Source organism: Aethalodelphis obliquidens, unplaced genomic scaffold (genome assembly GCF_003676395.1).
Source record: "Aethalodelphis obliquidens isolate GAN/ISIS:26980383/991018 unplaced genomic scaffold, ASM367639v1 scaffold1, whole genome shotgun sequence".
Lineage (NCBI taxonomy): Eukaryota > Metazoa > Chordata > Mammalia > Artiodactyla > Delphinidae > Aethalodelphis > Aethalodelphis obliquidens.
This window is the reverse complement of record NW_020837945.1, coordinates 75,601,169-75,626,437: the sequence shown is the minus strand read 5'-3', so window position 1 is coordinate 75,626,437 and position 25,269 is coordinate 75,601,169. Positions and strand designations below refer to the sequence as shown.

At 36.8% G+C, this 25,269-nt stretch overlaps 1 protein-coding gene across 1 annotated transcript in view; it reads right to left on the bottom strand.

Annotated features, from left to right (window-relative positions):
* Nucleotides 1-25,269, bottom strand: part of FGF12 (fibroblast growth factor 12) — a 563,726-nt gene that overhangs the window by 315,999 nt on the left and 222,458 nt on the right. The gene's annotated exons all lie outside the window — the stretch shown is intronic.

The following is a 25,269-nucleotide window of genomic DNA, read 5'->3' as shown; positions in this document are numbered from 1 at the left end:
ATCCAGATATGAACCATAACTGACTTCAAAGCCCGACTCTCACCACCACTCTCCATAACCCCTAATGAATTACTCATCATTTTATAACAACAGACATCAGTACTTAATAAATACCCAATGAATCAATAGCATTAAGTCTAAAGTCCTCAAAGCCATCTGCAATATGCTCCTATTTTGATGGTATTCATTCCCATGGCCCCTTTTTGTGGAATTACCACCACAAGTACCACCGTCACAAGAAAGTGCTGGAAAAGAAGCTTAAAATTTAGGATCTGAGAACAGAAGGGTAAAGTGACTTTCCCAAAGTGACTCACTAAGGATTGGAGAGGTACTGGGCTGTCTAGGTTTGTCAGAATAGAGGGCACCCGGAAGAAGTTAGTGAGGAGAAAGAAGCAAAGACTGATTATAGCCAAATTATAAACGGGCTTGGATGACCTTGATCCTGAAAGCAATAGCGAGATATTGAATGGGTCCAGAGTAAATGAGTAACAAAATTGGAGCCATATATGAGTAAACGTCCAATAAACGCTTTTGAATGATTGAGGGGTGTCAGACCGGATCCCATATGGCACTCCTAAATTAGGATAATTTGAGGAGGCTTTACTTACAAAGGACTAATTACGTAAGGGAGGGCAAAGTGTAGGGAAACTACAAGGAGAGTGCAGAAACTCAGGGCTATTCCAGCAGAGCTCTACTAGCTTGAAGGGAAAAGACGGAGGAGTTACTCAAATCCAGAGGGAGAGAAAGTTGTGCAACCAATGCTACCCAGAAATGAGTTGTGGCCTTCTGCCCCAGACAGCTACAGGTGGCTTCCCAAGAACAAACACTCTGATCTCACTCTCTCTCCCTTCCATCTCCTGCCAAGGCTCCCCATTGGACAGACCCAACAGACAGCCAGAGTACATAGGAACCCCTTCAAGAATTTATACCGGTCAGCCTCCCAGGTAGAAAGCAGAGAGAAGAGAGTAGAAAGGGGATATGGAAGCACACACAGAAGATATCTGGCTCAAAGTCTTCCAAATAATGGAGAACATTCTATTGCAGTAGGGTGTACAGACAACTTTAATTATCTGTATTAACAGACAATGAAGAGTGAGAAGAAACAATGATAGAACAGCTGAAATTACTACCAGTGTACAAGATACTTTATTCCCAGTGATTATGTAACATAATTATATTTATTTTTAAACATCAGGTTCATTTATATTGTATTTCAAGTCTCTACAAGTATACCAGCTATTAAGATGGGAGGTAAAGGTAGGGATGGAGAAGAATCAAGACTGGCTCAAAAGTTACACAATATGATTCGACCTAGTGTGAAAAATTAACTAAGAATTATTCACAGTAGACAACTGAGCATGGATAGTTAAGAATTAACTTCACTTGAAACCACATATTAATAGTTTAATATGATGTCTGAACAATTACATCTTTCAAGTTCATAACAGAAAAGAAAGCTCCCATAAACAAAAACTTTAGTGCTTCCTAATCAGGAGCTAAGTGATTATAAATACTTTATTTTTATTTTACATCATTTCATTAGATACTTGATTCAGTTTCTGAGACACTGATTCTGCACATGGGTATCCATGGGTTACACTTTTATGCCACTGGTAAGCACACTGGCTTGTGAAAAGTACAGACCAAAGTTCTATATTTAGCTCTGCCAATAACTGATAAAATTAAAATACCCTTGGAAGGCAGTAGGCTTGAGACCTAGTCCCATTTCAACTCTCTGATCTTGGGCAAGTCTTTTGACCTTTTCAGGCTAATATCTTTGCCCTATCCAACCTCTCATAGAAAGTATATTGAACACTTACTACTTTCCAAGTACCATTTTTACCTCCCCTACTTATCACAGCAACCCAAGAAGTAGGTACTCCTGTTATCTCCATTTTACCAATGAGAAAATGACTCTCGTTAATTTAGGTTAAGTAACTTACCTGTAATCTTGCAGCTAGTAAGTGATAAAATCAGAATTTAAACCCAGACCCTAGCCTGACTCTACACCATGTACTATACTATTATGTCCCTACACCACAGTAATCTTTTGGGGTTCAAATGAAAGAACGTATGTTAAAGTACTGTGTAAATGTAAAGTATTTAAAAATACACAGATTTTTGTCTAATAAAGTCCAACATCCATTACTGTTCCTTGAGTATAACTTTTCAAACAGATTTTTCTCTTCACTCTTCACAAATATATCTTTATTGTATATTAATGGTTTTCAGTCTTCCTGTGACTGAGGTAAAATTTTCAAATACTAGATTGTGTGACAGTATACTGAAAGTCATTAAAGGGTGAACCCTGGCTGAAATAAAAAGGAAGATAAGAAAACTAAAAATTATACCCTTTCCAATAATATCAGAGTATTTATTTAGCTGCTCTTGAGATTTAAGTCACTGTATCAGTATAACCGCTGACTTGCATAAACGCCAAAGAAACACTTTCTCCTACACCAATAAGCATGCAACATTTCAGTGGCATGATCTTGGTGTTCTGCTATGTGTCTGAATTCTTACTACAAATTTTCTCTCTCTGAACCTGCTCAGCCCACTTTTCCGCAGAACAAACATTATAAAACAGAATAATCCCTAGTTGTACACATTGATCAAACACAGAAGCCTAAAGAAGGCATGCTGTTTGAAAAGCACTGTCAAATGTTATGCAGATATTTGTTCTCATCTATAGCTCAAGTCTGCTCCCCTTCCAGTTCCTCTTTTGCTGGATACAGGAAGCGAATACCCTTTTGCACAGGCAATATGCCTAGGTCAGCCTTCTTCTCCTCATAATAAAGGGAATTATTCTACTTCTTAGTCTCTGTCAAGGCCACAGAAGACCACACAGTTCAGTCTACATATAGAGTCCCACACCGTCATCCTTCCAGCAGGCAGCAGTAGCTAACTCGAGAGAAAGAGCAGTAGGATGGGTCCCCGAGCAGATGACCACCTGCCCAAAGTCCCAGCCTCTATCTAGGTCAGATGTTATTGCAATATGTGACCAGTAAAGTCACATGGAGTCTGAGTAACACCAATTCAGTCAACTTAATTTCAGTTGTCCAGCTCAAAAAAACCTGGGAGACTTTACACATTTCCTAGTTTCTTGTTCATCAAACAAAACGATAAACGAAAATAAAAAGTCTACAAACTCTCCTGTCTCTCACTCATAAACCAAAACAAATAAAGACATATTCCTTGCGCCTGAATGGTGGGTGTGTGTAAGATGGGGAGAAAATAGAATAAATCTATTAACCTAATCTGGTTAAACAAAATCGTGTTTTCTATTCTGATAATAATGCGGACTGGTTCATCCAATTCATTTAAATTGAGTGCCTCCTGTGTATTCAGTTCAGGGGACTGTAAAATCTAAATTGCATCCCTATCCCCTAGAATATTAAGATGTACAATGCTTATAAAAATAGCCAGATGGGGAGGCTAAAGAATATGGATGATGAATACTCTAAAGACTACAGCACATAAATTTAGGAATTTTTTTATAGCCTAGAGTATTGGGGAAGGGTTTGCAGCACAGGTAAGGCAGCCTGGTTTTAAAAGACAGAATTTGGATTGGGAAAAGGGATAAGGATTTTCTGGGTTGTCATGCAGACGGTGAAAAGATAATAGCAGAGAGCACATCAGTACCCTGGGAAAATTTAGTTGGCACCAGCAAGTAGAACTAATGAGGATAACGAAAGTGAATAAAAGAATCTAGTGATGATCCAACCGAAATAATCTCAGTACTAAATGTTGATAATGGGAGAAACAGAATAGAGAAAATAAATAGAAATGGGACTTCGCAAAAAACCCTCACCATTTGCTCACCCTTGCCTGTAACATCCATTCTTTCTTCCACAAAATCAGTACTATGGGATCCTAACATTCCACTTGGTATGATCAGACTTTAAATATCTACATTAAATTCCTTCTTTCTCCTCCAGATACAATTAAGGTATTGAATGTCAGTTTGAGAGTCCATAACTAATCTTAGGCAGTCACTCAGTGTAGAAAAGACATATGATATCTGTGCTCACCAATGAGAAAAAAGCTATGCTGGTTAACAGAGAAGATAGTCCTCTCTTTTAAGACGAACCTGAGGCAAATAGTGCTGCCATGTTTAGAAACAATACAAGAACAAAATATTTTTAAAATAATGCTGCTGATTGAGTGGAGTAATTACTAAATGCAGAAAGTAAATATCTCACAATGGAGAAACACTAAGAGATCTCTTCCAACTCTCCCTAAACTGAACCAATATAAAAAATTTCTGGGAGCCTGAACCAAGATGGCAGAGTAGAAAGACATGTTCTCACTCCCTCTTGTGAGAAACACCAGAATCACAAGTAGCTGCTGGACAATCATGGACAGGAAGACACTGAAACTCACTAAAAAAGGTAACCCACATCCAAAGACAAAGGAGAAGCCACAATGAGATGGTAGGAGCAGTGCAATCAGAGCAAAATCTAATCCCATAACTGCTGGGTAGGTGACTCACAGACTGGAGAACACTTATACCACAGAAGTCCACCCACTGGAGTGAAGGTTCTCAGCCCCACGGCAAGCTTCCCAATCTGCGGGTCTGGCAATAGGAGGGGGAATTCCTAGAGAATCAGACTTTGAAGCCTAGTGGGATTTGATTGCAGGACTTCGACAGGACTGTGGGAAACATAGACTCCACTCTTGGAGGGCACACACAAAGTAGTGTGCACAGTGGGACCCAAAGGAAGGAGCAGTGACCCCAGGGAAGACTGAACCAGACCTACCTACTAGTGTTGGAGGGTCTCCTGCAGAGGCAGAGGGTGGTTGTGGCTCACCATGGGGACAAGGACACTGGCAGTAGAAGTTCTGGGAAGTACTCCTTGGTGTGAGCCCACCCAGAGTCTGCCATTAGCCCCACCAAAGAGCCCAGGTAGGCTCCAGTGTTAGGTTGCCTCAGGCCAAACAACCAACAGGGAGGGAACCCAGCCCACTCATTAGCAGTCAAGCAGATTAAAGTTTTACTGAGCTCTTCCCACCAGAGCAACAGTCAGCTCTACCCATCACCAATCCCTCCCATCAGGAAATCTGCACAAGCCTCTTAGATAGCCTCATCCACCAGAGAGCAGACATCAGAAGCAAGAAGAAATACAATCCTACAGCCTATGGAACAAAAACCACATTCACAGAAAAAGAGACAAGAGGAAAAGGCAGAGGGCTATGTACCTGATGAAGGAACAAGATAAAACCCCAGAAAAACAACTAAATGAAGTGGAGATAGGCAACCTTCCAGAAAAAGAGTTCAGAATAATGATAGGGAAGATGATCCAGGACCTCAGAAAAAGAATGGAGGCAAAGATCGAGAAGATGCAAGAAATGTTTAACAAACACCTAGAAGAATTAAAGAACAAACAAACAGAGATGAACGATACAAAAACTGAAATGATAACTACACTAGAAGGAATCAATAGCAGAATAACTGAGGCAGAAGAACAGATAAGTGACCTGGAAGACAGAAGGGTGGAACTCACTGCTGCAGGACAGAATAAAGAAAAAAGAATGAAAAGAAATGAAGACAGCCTAAGAGACCTCTGGGACAACATTCAACACACCAACATTCGCATTATAGGGTTCCCAGAAGGAGAAGAGAGAGAGAAAGGTCCAGAGAAAATATTTAAAGAGATTATAGTCAAAAACTTCCCTAACATGGGAAAGGAAATAGCCACCCAAGTCCAGGAAGCACAGCGAGTCCCATACAGGATAAACCCAAGGAGAAACATACCGAGACACATAGTAATCAAATTGGCAAAAATTAAAGACAAAGAAAAATTACTGAAAGCAGCAAGGGGAAAATGAAAAATAACACACAAGGGAACTCCCATAAGGTTAACAGCTTATTTCTCAGCAGAAACTCTACAAGCCAGAAGGGAGTGGCATGATATACTGAAAGTGATGAAAGAGAAGAACCTACAACCAAGATTACCCTACGCTGCAAGGATCTAATTCAGATTCCATGGAGAAATCAAAAGTTTTACAGACAAGCAAAAGCTAAGAGAATTCAGCACCACCAAACCAGCTCTACAACAAACGCTAAAGGAACTTCTCTAAGTGGGAAACACAAGAGAAGAAAAGGACCTACAAAACACAAACCCAAAACAATTAAGAAAATGGTCATAGGAACATACATATCGATAATTACCTTAAACGTGAATGGATTAAATGCTCCAACCAAAAGACACAGGCTTGCTGAATGGATACAAAAACAAGATCCATATATATGCTGTCTACAAGAGACCCACTTCAGACCTAGGGACACATACAGACTGAAAGTGAGGGGATGGAAAAAGATATTCCATGCAAATGGAAATCAAAAGAAAGCTGGAGTAGCAGTACTCATATTAGATAATATAGACTTTAAAATAAAGAATGTTATAAGAGATAAGGAAGGACACTACATAATGATCAAGGGATCAATCCAAGAAGAAGATATAACAATTATAAATATATATGCAGCCAACATTGGAGCACCTCAATACATAAGGCAACTGCTAACAGCTGTAAAAGAGGAAATTGACAGTAAAACAATAATAGTGGGGGACTTTGACACATCACTTACACCAATGGACAGTTCATCCAAACAGAAAATTAATAAGGAAACACAAGCTTTAAATGACACTGTAGACCAGATAGATTTAATTGATATTTATAGGACATTCCATCCACAAACAGCAGATTACATTTTCTTCTCAAGTGCACACAGAACATTCTCCAGGATAGATCACATCTTGGGTCACAAATCAAGCCTCAGTAAATTTAAGAAAATTAAAATCATATCAAGCATCTTTTCTGACCACAATGCTATGAGATTAGAAAATGAATTACAGGGGAAAAAACATAAAAAACACAAACACATGGAGGCTAAACAATACGTTACTAAATAACCAAGAGATCACTGAAGAAGTCAGAGGAAATCAAAAAATACTGAGAGACAAATGACAATGAAAACACGACAATCCAAAACCTATGGGATGCAGTATAAGCAGTTCTAAGAGGGAAGTTTATAGCAATGCAAGCCTACCTCAAGAAACAAGAAAAATATCAAATAAACAATCTAACCTTACACCTAAAGGAACTAGAGAAAGAAGAACAAACAAAACCCAAAGTTAGCAGAAGGAAAGAAATCATAAAGATCAGAGCAGAAATAAATGAAATAGAAACAAAGAAAACAATAGCAAAGATCAATAAAGCTAAAAGCTGGTTCTCTGAGAAGATAAACAAAATTGATAAACCATTAGCAGGACTCATCAAGAAAAAGAGGGAGATGACTCATATCAATAAAATTACAAATGAAGAAGGAGAAGTTACAACAGACAGCGCAGAAATACAAAGCACCCTAAGAGATGACTACCAGCAACTCTATGCCAATAAAATGGACAACCCGGAAGAAATGGACAAATTCTTAGAAAGGTATAATCTTCCAAGACTTAACCAGGTAGAAACAGAAAATATGAACAGACCAATCACAAGTAATGAAATTGAAACTGTGATTAAAAATCTTCCAACAAACAAAAGTCCAGGATCAGACGGCTTCACAGGTGAATTCTATCAAACATTTAGAGAAGAGCTAACACCCATCCTTCTCAAACTCTTCCAAAAAACTGCAGAGGAAGGAACACTCCCAAACTAATTCTATGAGGCGACCGTCACCCTGACACCAAAACCAGACAAAGATACTACAAAAAAGGAAAATTACAGACCAATATCACTGATGAATATAGATGCAAAAATGCTCAACAAAATACTACCAAACAGAATCCAACAACACATTAAAAAGATCATACACCATGATCAAGTGGGATTTATCCCAGGGATACAAGGATTCTTCAATATATGCAGATCTATCAATGTGATACACCATATTAACAAACTGAAGAATAAAAACCATATGATCATCTCAATAGATGCAGAAAAAGCTTTTGACAAAATTCAACACCCATTTATGATGAAACCTCTCCAGAAAGTGGGCATAGAGGGAAACTACCTCAACATAATAAAGGCCATATATGACAAACCCACAGCAAACATCATTCTCAATGGTGAGAAACTGAAAGTATTTCCTCTAAGGTCAGGAACAAGAGAAGGATGTCCACTCTCACCACTCTTATTCAACAGAGTTTTGGAAGTCCTAGATACAGCAACCAGACAAGAAAAGAAATAAAAGGAATACAAATTGGAAAAGAAGAATAAAACTGTCACTGTTTGCAGATGCCAGGATACTATACATAGAGAATCCTAAAGATGCCACCGGAAAACTACTAGAGCTAATCAATGAATTTGGTAAAGTTGCAGGATACAAAATGAATGCACAGAAATCTCTGGCATTCCTATACACTAATGATGAAAAATCTGAAAGAGAAAGTAAGGAAACAATCCCATTTACCACTGCAACAAAAAGAATAAAATACCTAGGAATAAACCTACCTAGGGACACAAAAGACCTGTATGCAGAAAACTATAAGACACTGATGAAAGAAATTAAAAATGATACCAACAGATGGAGAGATATACCATGTTCTTGGATTGGAAGAATCAATATTGTGAAAATGACTATACTACACAAAGCAATCTACAGATTCAATGCAATCCCTATCAAATTACCAATGGCATTTTATATGGAACTAAAAAAAAAATCTTAAAATTTGTATGGAGACACAAAAGACCCCGAATAACCAAAGCAGTCTTGAGGGAAGAAAATTGAGCTGGAGGAATCAGACTCCCTGACTTCAGACTATACTACAAAGCTACAGTAATCAAGGCAATATGGTACTGGCACAAAAACAGAAACATAGATCAATGGAACAAGACAGAAAGCCCAGAGGTAAACTCACTCACCTATGGTGAACTAATCTATGACAAAGGAGGCAAGGATATACAATGGAGAAAAGACAGCCTCTTCAACAAGTGGTGCTGGGAAAACTGGACAGCTACATGTAAAGGAATGAAATTAGAACACTCCCTAACACCATACACAAAAAGAAACTCAAAATGGATTAGAAACCTAAATTAAGACCTGACACTATAAAACTCTTAGAGGAAAACATAGGAAGAACACTCTTTGACATACATCACAGCAAGATCTTTTTTGATCCACCTCCTAGAGTAATGGAAATAAAAACAAAAATAAACAAATGGGACCTAATGAAACTTCAAAGCTTTTGCATAGCAAAGGAAACCATAAACAAGATGAATCTATAATCCTCAGAATGGGAGAAAATATTTACAAACGGACAAAGGATTAATGTCCAAAATATATAAACAGCTCATGCAGCTCAATATTACAAAAACAAACAACCCAATCAAAAAATGGGCAGAAGACCTAAATAGACATTTCTCCAAAGAAGACATACAGATGGCCAAGAAGCATATGAAAAGCTGCTCAACATCACTAATTATTAGAGAAATGCAAATCAAAACTACAATGAGGTATCATCTCACACCAGTTAGAATGGGCTTCGTCAGAAAATCTACAAACAACAAACGCTGGAGATGGGGTGGAGGAAAGGGAACCCTCTTGCACTGTTGGTGGGAATGTAAACTGATACAGCCACTGTGGAGAACAGTATGGAGGTTCCTTAAAAAACTAAAAATAGAATTACCATATGATCCAGCGGTCCCACTACTGGGCATATACCCAGAGAAAACCACAATTCAAAAAGACACATGCACACCAATGTTCATTGCAGCACCATTTACAATAGACAGGTCATGCAAGCAACCTCAATGCCCATCGACAGACGAATGGATAAAGAAGTTGTGGTACATATATACAATGGAATATTACTCAGCCATAAAAAGGAACGAAATTGGGTCATTTGTTGAGACGTGGGTGGATCTTGAGACTGTCATACAGAGTGAAGTAAGTCAGAAAGAGAAAAACAAATATCGTATATTAACGCATATATGTGGAACCTAGAAAAATGGTACAGATGAACCGATTTGCAGGGCAGAAATTGAGACACAGATGTAGCGAACATGTGGATACCAAGGGGGGAAAGCCACGGGGGTGTGGGGTTGTTGATGTGATGAATTGGGTGATTGTGATTGACATGTATACACTGATGTGTATAAAATGGATGACTAATAAGAGCCTGCTGTATAAAAAAATAAATAAAATAAAATTCAAAAATAAAAAAAAATTTTTTAAAAGAGAGAACAGATGAAAAGCCAAAACTGATTATTTTATTCCTAGTGACATTTTATATGTTAACTAATGATTTTATAAATTTTTCAATTGATTATATTGGATTTGATAGGAATATAATAATATAAGCAGTACTTAATACTAATGTTTGTCTCGTCCTTACCGATATTTACCCCTTAAATTATCATTTCTCATGTCAAATTTCATGTGCTATTTCTAGAATAATATTAATAGTGGAGATGGTAGGCATTACTATCTAATTCTTATTCTAGATATTAAAAATAAAACTTTTAATGTTTTACCATTTAAAAAAAAAATAAAGATTCTGCCCAAAGTCCCAATCACTAGCAATATGGGACACAGCAAAAGTCATCTAGAGTCACGCTGTATGTACTCTATGTTTTAAGAAAAACAAAAGAGGTCAGTACATTTTGAAATTTATAAAGGAATCCAAGGCAGTTTATCTTCTGACATTTGCCAATTGCTATTGATTGATCAAAGTGTTTTCTTTGTCTACATGTTGAGCTAACACATTAATTACTCCAATATCCACTTAAAATTAAATCAGAGGAGATGGTATTATAATTGGTTAGATCTAATCAGGGAAGCAGGGAAGAGTAGCACTGTTTAATGCTCCATATGCTTAATTTATTTTTCTAAAGCAACATGCTGAATTGAACCTCTTCCCAAAAATGAAATAACTATACTGCTGATAGATGAAATTTTTCATTCACTGCATGTCTTACTCAGAATGCAGTATATAACAGAAATTTCACTTCAGAGGCCTCTAGGGTTTGCTGAGTAATGACTTCATCAGCAGTCTCCAAAACAAATTTCATATAAAGGTATTCTGACATGAATTTAAAAAAAAACTCTTTGAAATGGGAAAAAGCATACATAGCTTGAATGGATTACAAAATATAATTTATCCTGATGCATAGTAGACACTGTTTTTTCTTTTCAGTACCCACTGGACAGCAAAACTTTTGTTTTGATAGGATTTACCATTATCCCCCAGGTTTAGGGCTAAATCCTAATAATCTATATCAGTCAAGGTAATCCTACCCATTTTGTTTCTTTAAAATAAACTAAGTCTATACCAATTAATGAATAATAATTCTCCAGTCACAGAGATTTTTAAAAATTTTTGTTCAGTTATACACAAACAGTCCCACTGGACTGTCCCAGTTTGCTTCAAGCAGCATCCTATGACCACAAATGGAAGCAGCCTAAGAATAAAGGCATCAAAACTGTAGATGGCTGAGCAAGAGATGAAGAGAAGTCAGGTTCTTGATGAGAGTTATATCACCCGACCAACCAACCCTGAAGTCTGTCTACTTCTGGATTTTTTAGTAAAATGAGCCAGGTAAACTCCTTGGTATTTAAGCCACCTACCACTACACCATATGTGATGCTCAATTCTTCTCAGAGTCTGTACTTCATCAGAGGCCAAGAAAATGAATCTTAAACTCTGATGAGCATATTTTTATTTGTTTAAATATGAAGAGGCAAAGAGGCCAGATGAAGAAGGTAGGATGATTTTAGAAGTTGCAACTAATGGAGTCCCTTGGGCCCAAGAGCTTAATACTATGTCATTATCAGATACCAACCTCACCACTGCTGAGAATGGTGAAGACACTGCACCTCACTATAGGGATCATTATGAGTTTCCAAATTTGACATTTGAATCTCAGTCATAGAAGAGATTGCATCCTTAGTGCTTTAGCATCTGAAAGGAACTAAACAAAATGCATGAGAGAAAAACAACATATATAAACATATTTATATACTATATAATTTTTTATTAAATGAGGATCTCTTTAGAGGACTAAAAATTCAATTGAGAAGAGGACAGGTACCATGGCAAAGAAGAAAAACATGGAATATGAATCTTAAGATATGGTTAAATTCCTGACTGTTCCTTATAGCCTTGTGACCTTGTGCAGATTACTAAAGCTTTCCAAGACTATTCCCCTCAGCAGTTAAAGAAAAGGATAATGACATAATTTTCAAAAACTATCAATAGTTGGATAAAGAAGATGGTCTGTGTGTGTACACACACACACACTCACAATGGAATACTATTCAGACATAAGAAAGAATGAAACGATGCCATTTGCAGCAACATGGATAGACCTAGAGATTATCACAGTAAGTGAAGTAAGTCAGACAGAGAAAGATAAACACCATATGCTATCACTTATATGTGGAATCTAAAATATGATACAAATGAATTTATTTACAAAACAGAAACAGACTCACAGACAAGGAAAACAAACTTGGTTATCAAAGGGGAAAGGGGGTGGGGGAGGGATAAAGTAGGAGTTTGGGATTAGCAGATACAAACTACTATATGTAAAATAGATATACAACAAGGCCCTACTGTATAGTACAGGGAACTATATTCAATATCTTGCAATAAACCATAATGGAAAAGAATATGTATATATCTATATACATATATAATTGAGTAACTTTGCTGTATACCAGAAGCTAACACAACTTTGTAAATCAACTGTACTTCAATAAGTTAAAAAAAGCTATCAATAAAATGATGTGAGATAATGTGAAAGAGCTTAATAAATTATTATTTACATGATATGATTTCCTCAAAATGAGTAGCATCTAACCTGGTTGGAAAGACAATATGTGCATGGTAAAACAGTGACTGACTCATTTCCATGTTCAAAGTTTTCAACTTTCCATCGCCTAAAGAATAAGGTATAACTACTTTAGAATAGGATTTATAATCTTGTACAGTCTACAACCTGGCTGCAATTTATGTTTCCAGTCTCGTTTCCTACTACTCCTCTTTACAAGCTCTAATTGCCAAGGAACTGCAGTCCTTCATCCCTAAGCACCCCATTGTTCTCCGCCTTCCTCGCACATAGCCACTTAGATGATTTGTTCTTGTTATTCCTCCTCTAAGGATCCTCCCTTTCTGCCTACATAAAATCTGCCCATGTCTCAAAGCCCAGTTCAAATGCCACCTCCTTCATGGGGGTTCACATAGCATCACTAATTGTAATCCCTTATTCTCTAAACTCCTACTGCCCTTTATATGTAACTTGCTTGTCCTTGAAGCGAACAAAGTGAAACAACAACAAAAATATTTTACGTAATGGTTACAGGTGATTCACCTTATTTCCTTAGTAGACTACGAACCCTCTATGGGCAGAATTATGTTTCATGTGGTTCCATCTCCTTGAGATGCTAAAATGAAACAGTTCACAAATAAGTATTTAGTTAATATCAGTTCAATTAACATACACATAAAAGAAGGAGAAATGACTCTTAAAATACAGGGATGAATTAATGTTATAAGCTACGTATGTAAACGATGAAAATAATTCACACTACGGAGTGATCACTGCAGAGTCAATTGCCAACGAGTAGAACTGTGGTTAAGGCATAGCTTGAGAGAAGGATAGTATTTGGGTAAACCGACAGGAAGTTGAAAGGCATTCCAGGTAGGAAAAAAAAAAGAAAAGAAAAAAAAATATATATATATAAACACACATACACATGCAGTAGCCTAGAGGAGAAATTAGTTTCTCGTATGTGGCAAAGGCAAAGAAGCAACCCTGTAACAGTCACATGGGCTATGCTAAATAGCAACAGGAAATAAGAATTGTTGTAAGGCCAAACTATGAATAAACCCAAAGTTCAAGGTTTTGGCCTTTTTACTCTAGATATGAGGGAGCCATTCCATTCTTAAGAAGCACATTGTAAAGAAAAAAGTTTTAATGATATGTGATTTATTGATAACAAAGGAAAATAAAGTGAAGTATTAAAGGTAAATCCAAGAATTTGAGCCTAGAAAATTGAAGAACTGATTATATCCCTAATATAAATGAAGAATACCCACAAGTGTCCCAGTTAAGTAGGTGAGATAGCAAACTCTAGCTTGATCTTGTTGAATCAAAGAGGCAGGGCATCTAGGAGAAAACTGATACTGTAAGAGCCAGTGTACCCCTGAGGGAGCTCTCTCTGTTATCACCACTGAGGTGCAAAGATTCTGATTTCCATGCCAAAGAACACCCAACCATCAGATACAAGGAGATCATTCCATTCCTCTAAAAAAAGAGATATCTGTTTTTATTGATCTAGAACTTGCTCTAGAACCTGTTATAAATATAGAATCTGAAACACCACACAGACCCTTCAATATGATAGAAGTATAAGTGATGCTGACCACCTGTCACACCTCCCCACAAAAAGCAAAACACAGCCTGTTGTTCTACTTTCATTACTCTCTAATGTGAAATATTCATTATATACAAAATTAATTTTTGGAATGTAAATATCTCTGGGAGGTGGGATTCTCTTTTAAACTAATATCAAAGCAAATGGTTGGCTGAGAGAGCTAGAATGGGAAAAGTGCAGGTTTCTCTGGGTGGAAGGAGAGGACAGTTGCTGCAGAGGCAGATAAATGGTTACGTGCTCACTCACTGCTGAATGAACGGGTCCACCTTAAACAGCTCTAGGGGATGCTATTCATATTGTATTTACATGAATGGCATCTCCTGGAGCACAATTCCAGAAAACCGTCTGTATGGTGTCCCCAGAAATGTTAGCCCTCCCCCAGACCAAAGCTCAGTTCAAAGACAACAATGCATTTACTAGAGAGTTTCATAATACTTGTATTTTTATTTTAAGCCCACATGTTTCAAGACAGGTCTAGAACCCCACCTACCATAGTCAATGCCCAGATATTTGGGAGTTGAAACATAGTTGGATCTTCTAGTATACTGTTCTTAAATTAGGTAAGGGGCAGGGTAAGCAGTGTCCATGAGAATTTAAATTTAAAATTTTATATGTATACACACAAACATATCTATATCCACATATACTATATATAAAAATCGATGTGTTTGTATATGTATCTGTATATTTGCAGGCAGACATATTCCAGGGCATCTGGATGATGACTTTATAACTGATTATTGATACAAAATTTTGGAACAAATGTTTCTGATTTTGATTATGATCTGTTTCACTCAAAGTAAAGGTTAAATCAAATTACCATGCAGCCAATAAAAGTTGTTTGTGCTAGTTTAAACAGAGAAAAATGGAGTAATCATCTGTCTTTTGAAAACTCAAAAGTACTTGTGTCTCAGCAGTAAGAAGACATTTTATTTTGCTGGCAGATGTATTACTGAAATCCCAGCTTTGAGCATACCACAATGCAACAACTCATTCACAGTAAGAATAAATAGCAAATGTGCAATAAGAAATTTCTCTCTTCCCAATTCCAGCAACTAGTTCACATAACATAATGTGGTTTTCAGTAATATTGCCTTTATCTTCAAGTGGAATAAAAAACAATTTTGGAGTGACAGGTAATTAAATTTAACATTTTAGAGTTTCTAGCAAGCAGAGATTTGGTTAAGGTCAAGTACTTTCAATTAACAAACAAAACCAAGAAATTACTAATTCTATTCAATATACTTATGTGAACAGGTATTATCTGCAAAAGAATTATTGAAATAAAAGCACAGAAACATTAAATATAGAACTGAATCTGAACTGAGGCAATTTTATGTCATCAAAATATCACATATAACATTAAATGAATAGTATTAATTTGAACTGAACTACTTTTGTATAGACTTGTTTATAACTTAATTTGTAAATTAATTTCATAATTTTATAAGAGCTATAAACAAGAGACATTTATGCCCATATATATTTATTGTACAATATACTTTATTATATTATATACTATAAATGTATATTTATTTTTCTATATTATATATATATTTAATGTAATAAAAATAAATTGCACTGAATGGCCATTAAAACAGTTTTTCATTTTGGAGGTGAGCACCTTACCTAAATTTGAGAAGTATTGCTCTAGAAGATCTAGGTCCAAAGAATTCAGCACCAAATCAACATATGAAAGACACAAATCTTTCAAGTCCTCTTATGCAATGATCTACTCATTCACATTTATAGAATGCTTACTGTGTGTTAGACATCGAAGTTTTATCAGTGATCAAGACAGACATGTTTCCTATCGTTAGGGAGCTTAAAATCTAATAATTGAGACAGATATTAACATACGAATAAGTAACTTTTAACAGTTCAAACTGCATTCAGTGTATGGTATGAATAAAGAGGGTACTATGATAAAGAGTACCTTGGAGGACCAGCTGAGATTAGATGACCAGTGGGAGCCTCTTGGAGAACATATCAAGATGATCTCTAGATGAAAGAACAAGCCATCTAAACAGAGAGTGGACACAGGCAGCAAGGGGAATTATTCCTGAGGAGGGAATTAAAATTTATAAAACTCTGCTGTAGGAAAAGTTTGGCATGTTCCAGGAAGTAAAAGAAGAATGTGTCTGGAAAATAGTGAGCTGGGGAAGAATGGGATAAGATGAGGTTGCAGAGGTAGGCAAAAAGCATCATTCAGAGTCCTGAAAGCCATATTAGTTCTTATTTTGTTCTTTATGTAATAGAAAGCCACTGAGGAGTACAAGCAGTGGAAAACATGACCTAATTTATATTTTTAAAATATCAGGCTGAAGTGGGTAAAATAGCTATATATGCCATTGACAAAACACCATAGACTCCCAGTTGGACAAGGATGCAGCATCCTTCACTTGGGACCAAAACTGCCTTAGAAGAAATGGGAACCAAAGTAGTGTTTACAAGTGTGCATTTTGTTTTAATTTTGAGTCGCCAAAGTTATTAAAATTATGAAACGTTACCTAAAATATCTGAGTTTTCTGCAACTCTGGAATTTATTTTTAATTTCTGGAAAATCCAGTAATATGTAGCCTGCATGCCTGCCTAAAACCAGTTGGCTGGATGGAGCTGATTAGCAGCTGCTCCATTTCTCCATTTGGAAAGTTCTGTAATTTCCTGTTTGTCACAGTTCTCCCCCATTGCCTAACTACTAGCCTACTTCATTTACTTTTCCCACCTGCTAGATGTATCTAGATGGAATTATTTTGTCACATCCTCTTAGATACTACAGCAACTAACAGGCACAGCCCTTGGGAGCTGTCCCTAGTGCTGACTCAAAACTGGTATAGGGCTTCCCTGATGGCACAGTGGTTGAGAGTCCGCCTGCTATTGCAGGGGACACAGGTTCGTGGCCCGGTCTGGGAAAATCCCACATGCCGCGGAGCGGCTGGGCCCGTGAGCCATGGCCACTGAGCCTGCGCATCCGGAGCCTGTGTTCCGCATACCTGACCTGACCTTTGGTCATTTACCAACCCCTGATTCTTTGTCCATTTGTCCTTCCAACACCACACCCAAACATGAAATACTAACTTATCGTGTCTTTGTGTTCATCCATGGCCTAGTCCTTAGCTTCAGCTCTGCAAGCCATTACCCTAGGGCTCAAGCTCACCTGTTTGACCATGCTTCTCTGAAAACATTCACACTTGGACTCTGCACTGTTTACATCTACCCTTCAAGTCATTGCTGGGCCCTTGGAAGAGTGTTGTACTGTAGGTACAATCAAGTGTTGCAGGACTGCTTAAAGTGCTTAGAATTTAACTGTAACTTTAAAAGCAATAAAAGTATAAGTCTTATTGTATATCATGTGCAACCTCTTGGTTTGAGATTAGCTGAAGCCTAAGTTTCTAGTTGTATCCGTTTTACTTCATCTGCTTAGAAAGCACAGCCATTTTGTTGCCATGAAAAACTCCATGAATAAAACATGCTTCTAAAAAAATGTAGAAGCATTAGGTCAGACATTTTAATTTGTTCATTGCTCTACCTCCAGTACCCATAACAGTGGCATATGGTAAGCTTCTCAGTAAATATTCTGTTAAATTAGTGAGCAAATGTTAGGGTATTAGGCATTCAGCCTGGGACTTCCCTGACGGTCCAGTGGTTAAGACCCCACGATTCCAATGCAGGTTTGATCCCTGGTCAGGGAACTAGGACCCCACATACACATGGCATGGCAAAATTAAAAAGTAAATAAATTAGTAAAGAAGCTCTATAGACACTCAGCTTAGTATTATGCTTCGGACATATGGGGTTATAAAATGGAAAAACATGGTTGTACTCTGTGATAAAATCTCCATATTATTAAGAGTCTAGTCTATAACACTTACCTCCCCAAATACCCCCAATTACTTAATTGTGAGCTATAGCTTTTAGCTCACATGTTGTCTTCCTAAGCCTATTTATATTATGGATCTGTAACATCCCTAAGAATAATGAAATTTGTCCATTAATTACCTCTTGATAAAAGCAACAGTTCTATTGGTTCTACACATAATTTTAAAACAGACCAATGGACACTGTAATTATGAAACAATCTGGGGAACACTTCCTAATATGGAAACATTTCCCTCATCGCTAATAATCACATATGAAAATAGAGTTACCCAAATATTGCTGAACTCAGGTCTGAATTGTGCCTTCCAACCACATTCACATTCCTTCTCTCTTCTTCCTCTCTGTGAGCAAAACTTCTTGGACAGAGCAGATATTCATTACACTCAGTGTAAAATGAAATTCTCCCAGTCCATTAGCTCTTCTTGTAACAATATCACATTGGAGATGACACAGTTATGATTCTGTTCTTTCTCTTTGGTTCCACCCAATACAGAAAACTTTAGCCCTTGCTAAATTAATAATGCCACCATGCCACCGAACAAAATAATGAACAAACAACCTGTAGAAACAGAAGTATGCTTTGTGAACCTTAATTGAATAAGCACTTCACTTTGTTGCTGGTAGGAAATAAATTTTCAGGAAACCAATTTTATAGACTGACCTGATTTCTAAGACTAGCTTAAAACAAAAAGAACCACATATGAATATTTTTCTCTTTTTAGGGCAATACATACAAGTTTTTGAAACAACATCTGAATCAATGTTCTGTCCTTCTGTGCACTAACTCAACTGATTTCACGAGACATTTTTCACAAACCAACAACTGCAGGTTAGAGATAGAAATAAAGTCACATGAAAGACCAAATTGGGGCTATTTTGGACCTGTTAAGCCTTATGATGGGATGTTTTAATTTATGCATCATAGAAATCTCTTTACACCACTCTGCCTGTAATTGCAGCAGCTCACAATGCTTGCTTGCTCTTTAGTTTCACTTTATTCTAGAAAAGCTGGTAAAAATTCACTTTATGTAACTGAAAAGTTGCAAAGGCAAGATCACTTTAAGAGATATTATCTGATTATTTTTACTCCATCATCTCAAGAATGACAATAATAATAACAAAAACAACAGTAATAATAAAAAGCCCTGGTGAATTTCAAATCATCAAATGGAATGATATACTAATTTTCTCTATAAAATGTCCAATTATCCCATGTGAAAATAAAAATGGTATATTACATAAAATTTATCCCCTAGCCCATTCTTCCCTCTGGGGCCAGTATTGCAATGGAAGACTCATTTAACTGCCTTTTTAATATCCATTTCATCTTTGCTAGAGAGTTCCAGTGTTCTCAGGGCAACAATGTGCTTAATCTCAAGCAACGGATGGTTACCAATATAAGATAATCTTAATATTGTACTATGCCCCAATTTCCCAGCCTCACTTTCAGCTAGGGGTCACCCACTTTTACTAATTGGTGGAAGTCTTTGCTGGGATGTTTGGGAAACTTTTACTCCCTTGATGAAAGAGAACTGATGTGGCTGGCATCATTCTGTCACCCTTTGCTTGGAATTTAGACTTGATATCTGGAGCTACAGCAACTACCTTTAGACTATAAAGAGCAAGTAAGAATATAAATGGCAACATGCTAAGGATGCCAAAGTGCAAAGACAGCTCCTAGATCCTAAAAGCCTTTGTTGAGTTTTGAGTGAAAGCCAGCCAGACTTAGTATTTGAGAAAAGTCAATCCATCTGATTAAGACACTTACTGAAGTTTTCAGTGACTTGCAGCTGAATGCCTTTCTGATACAATTATCTTTCTGTAAAATAGTTCAGGAGTTCTCAAAAATATCCCCTTTCTCCTTGTCTCTCTCTCCAAATCTACATTCCACTATAGCTCTCAAACACGGTATATTCCTGCCACCTAAATTGCTCATCACTCTGAATTCTCTCTGCAGCGCATCAGGCATGGGTCTTTCTAAATGAGCCCTCCTCTGTCAGTGAAGTCTTTTGTCATCCTTATTTCTCCTCATCAAAAGCTATGTTAGTATAGGCATATTCCATGACTCAGCAAATCCACTCCTAGGACTATTCCCAACAGAAATGCATATATACGTCCACAAAAAGAGATACAAGACTGTTCATAGCAGCACTGTTCATAATGACTACAAACTGTAAACAACCCAAATGACCACCAACAGTAGAATGGATAATAAATATGTGGTATATTTACAGCAAAAGAAAAAAAGAAAGAACAAACTAGAACTACAGCTACAAGCAAGAATGTATAAGTCTCACAAACATAACATTAAACAAAGCATCCAGAAATTTTAAAAAAGCATACACTGTATTACTTCATTTGAAGTTTTAAAACAGGCAAACTAAACTATAGTGTCAGAGTAAGATAATTGCTGCCTTTGGGAACTGGAAGGAGGCACAGATAGAGTTACAGGGATGCAGGTAATGTTTGGTTTCTAGTCTCCACGATCGTTACATGGGTGTATTCACTTTGTGAAATTATACCAAGTTATATGTTTGTAATTTATGCACTTCTCTATATGTAACATTTAAATAAGTAATCAAAAACAAACAAAAAAGTATATCCATGGCAAAAAATAATCATTAACATAGCTGCATTTCTCCCATAATCCTTCCTCTGGTTTCCTCTTTATTTAAATTTAATTTCTCTCTCTCTTATTCCTCCATAGAGTTTTGTCTCTACCTACTTTATAATACATATGCCAGACTGCTTTGTATTAAAGTGTTTGTATATGTAACTCCCTCCAGCCCCAGAAGACTGTGATCTCCCTGAAGGCAAGGATCACATCTGTGTCATCCATCCTTCAATGCAAAGGACAGGAAACATCTCTGAATGGTGTTTTAATTCAAAATAGCTTCTTATGAAATACATGTAGCAAAGATCATTTGTTTGTGTTTTTGAGTTTATATAATCTAATAATATGAAAATTTGAAATTCTGAAGGCAGCTGCAGTGTAGTGGAAGATTCGTTGGATTAAAAATGTAACAACTACATTTGCAAAACTTCACTTGCCACTTGTTTAAGCTGTGGAGATTTAGGCAAGTAACTCCACCTCTCGAAACTGCAGTTTTCTCACCTGAAATATGGGGAAAATAATGTTTGCCTCACAGAAACACTATGTGTCTCAAGACAGTTATGCACATAAGTGTTTTCTAAACTCCAAAGCACTACACAAAGTAGATGTATTGTTCTTCATTGTCTAGTATTTCCTAGCCTTTTTCATGTCGTGAACATGACACACCTAGAAAAGTACGATTATTGTACCACACTAGAGTAAAATGACAAGGCTCCTTAGGACTGGAGGACAGAAACTATGCACACTGGGTGGGAAGCTGTATTCTAGAAAACCATTAATTCATTAGAACTAAAAATTGTGGCTCAAGTGGGATCAAGACTTTAGTCTCTCTTTCAAGTAATATGGGTGTCTCCAATGGGAAACTGATCTCAATCTCAAAAAGTGGGTTATGAGACAGACTGTCCCAAGTACTATCTGAAACCAAACAGTATCATCCACCACATAAAAGCAACCACAACACACACTCAAATTCTCAAAACCGAGTTTACAATGCTGTGTTTATTTATGTTTATGTGGATCTTTTGGTGGCACTACAGGAAGAAAAACTCTAAGAAGTCTTTATTTACATCTCACATCTCTAATGAGAATTTGTAAACAACTGATCAATATTTCAGCAGGAAGGAAATACTTATTTCACACACTTTCTTAATCACCTCTTCTTGTCAGGAGATCCCTATCATTAGTTAATGTATGAATGTAACCTGATTCATTCATTTTTCTAGCAAATTATTTCTTAATTCTTTCCTCCCTACTTCTCCACGAGAAAGGAAAAAAATCTTAAATATGTGTGTGTGTGTGTGTGTGTGTGTGTGTGTGTGTATGAATGAGGGTATGATTTGGTGTTCTTTTTCTTAAATTACTGAGACATCAGTAGTGGGCTGGGGAGGGTAGAGAGGAAGAAATGATTATCATTCATCATTACATAGCAGAGAGTTTGTTGAAAGAGTTCACTTTTTCAATATTCCCCAAAGCGTGGTATGAAAAATTATTTTAGGTGACATCCAGATGAAACCTTTAAAATAAGATGATTATATTAAAATAATTATTTTTATATTAGAAAAAACCCCAGCACATTAAACTTGTGATTTTACAGATATAATTGCCAAGAAAAGGCTAAATTGATTTTCTTAAGTGTGTTGATTTAAAGGAAAATAATCACAGGGAGCACACAGATATAGTGAAATTACACAGGAAGTGCATGAATTTCTAGAGTTTTGGGCTACTGGGATAGTTGATATTTGCTCCTGACATACCAATAGATGTGACAAAAGTCACTTTAAGGATGCTATCTCCTCTGGGTCAGTTCCAAAAGACTACTCTAATTCATATCTGGGATGGTAGAGATACAAAGTGATGCTGTAAGATAAAATTACTTCCAGTATAATTGAAAAATAATCATCTCAACATGTGATGATGGGAATTACAAATCTAGGAGACAAATGGAAGTGTGGAGAGTTAGAGCCTGCCCCAGACAATGGATGGCAGGAGTCCAGGGCCCCAGTCTCACTTCTGAGACTAGGTGCCTTTTAGCACATTCCCTCCTAGAACCTCAGCTTGCTCATCTGTAAAAGGACTAAATTGTCTCTAAGGTTCCTTCCAACAGCATCAATCTAGGAGTCAAAGCACAAAACATTAACTCTGCATTAGGAGCACAGTTAGCTGTTAAGTATGGCAAATGGACTTATTGTTAACTAAGTGGCCCATAAATTAAATTGTTGCTTCTTGCACTCAATTTATCCATTTATTCAGAGCTATGTGTTAAAGAGCTTTATTATTTCACAGTGAATTTCACCCCATTGAAGGAATATATGAAGATTATTCAGAAGCTAACATTTTTTTTTTTCCCGTCATTTTGTAGAGAACAAGCTACACAACAGTGACACAGTTCTGACTCCTGGATCAGAATAGAATGACAGAACAACATGTACTCAGGAATTTACCTAAAGATTGAGAATCAAAGGGGCAAGTTTTGTTTTCCTAGGCACCTTGGAACTAAATTCAAAATCTTTTCTACTGCTTAGCATAACCAACCATTATTCACATCTCTGTAACCTTCCCCCAACCTCCATGAGAGCTCCGAAAATGTACTAGCTCTTCCTCACATAAAGTCTTTGACACAAAGTACTGGAGCTAGAAGAGACTTCATAGGTCATCTATTTCTGCTTCGTATTAGATGTTCAAATCCCTCTGCAATATCTCAATAGTCATACAGCATCTGCTGATACAGTAAGAGTGAATGACTGGAAAGTCATGACCAGCCAAAGTATTCATTGGGTGTTCTCTATACCTGCATTCACTTCCTTTCAAACTCAATCCATCAAACCTACCTCTACTTCCTTGAAATCACCAAAATATCACAGTCTACTTTGATCTTCTCTTCTCTAGGCTAAACATCTTTATGGCCTTTACCTGATCCTTTTAAGTCACGATTTCAAACCCTATTCATACCCTGGTCATCATCTCCTGTGTGTACTCTAGTATAATAATATCCCTTGGAAAACATCCTACCCAAGACCAAATACAATCTTCTCCTTCCCACCTTCAAGTGTCTTGTAACCAGCATGGTGTACAATGGTACAACCTGCTGTATCATTCTATTCCCTCTCTCATTTGTGATTTCTTTCCCAAATTTATGGGACATGGACTGAAATACAGTTGTAGTGCAGAGACAGGCACCAGTGAAGTTCTAGGGCTTATCTCCAAATCTGAAACTGCTGTGGGAAGAATTTGGGGGTTTAGGCTAACATATCATTTCTAATTATAAATTTGAATGTAATTCAAAAATATAATTCAATGCAATACGTATAATTCAAAAATCATCCTAATCTCTAAGGAAAACTAATAAAAATAATACTGAACAAAGCTATACACCTACATATGCATGTATATATATGTATGTACATATATGTAAACAAATACACTTTAATCAGCTTTACTTTGCATCACAAATGATGATGGGGTGTGAATGATCACTTTTCCAAGATACTTGTGTCATGTAGTGTAAAATTGTGTTTATAAAAGCCGTTTTTCACAGTTCACATCAACTATATATATACTATATACAAATACTATATATATATATATATATATACACACACACATATACAGTTGTAAGTCTTTATAGTCATGAAATGTTTTCCACTCATTTGATCTTTGTATTGATAACTCTAAGATGGAAGGGAAAGGCTAGCACACTCATTTTCATATGAACACACAAAACTTCCCAAAATTCATATGGTTTGTAAATTACAGAGCCAAAAATATAACCCAGGCCTTTGGATTCCAGATCTAATCTCACTTCACAGTATTATTCTCCCTAAATAATCAAGCGTCTGAGCACCTAGTTTGGTTCTAAGACTCAATATTTTATCAAGTATAAATCTTAATGGTCCCCTTTGACCCAATTTCTTGAACATGCTTGTGCTAGATTTGGCAGTCTAATGGATATTTTTGTGTATCCCCCAAAAGAGGAAAGCATACGACTATCACTTTTTCAATGGGTAACTATTTGCTTAAAATCTTAATCAGAGTGATTTTAATCACAGACTGTGACAGCCAGATACTTCCATTAACATCCCCATAGAGAAACCACATGGGCTCCAAAAAAACCATTAGCAGCCTCTAGTACTCCATGCTAAGAGCATTCTTAGGAGGGGAAATCCAAAAACAAGAAAGCCAAAGCTAAGAGATTAAAGATTTATAAAAAGTCAAAATTTATAGCCCCACCTTCTGCCACCCCAAGTCAATGGACCCTTGCCACCACTGCAATACACTGTGTTGCCCAAAACAAAACTTCCGAAATCTAGCTCCACACTAGAACCACCAGAGGAGCTTCTACAAAATATAAGCACATGGGACGTTTCTAACACGTGGGAGGTATGGTGTAGGACAAGGC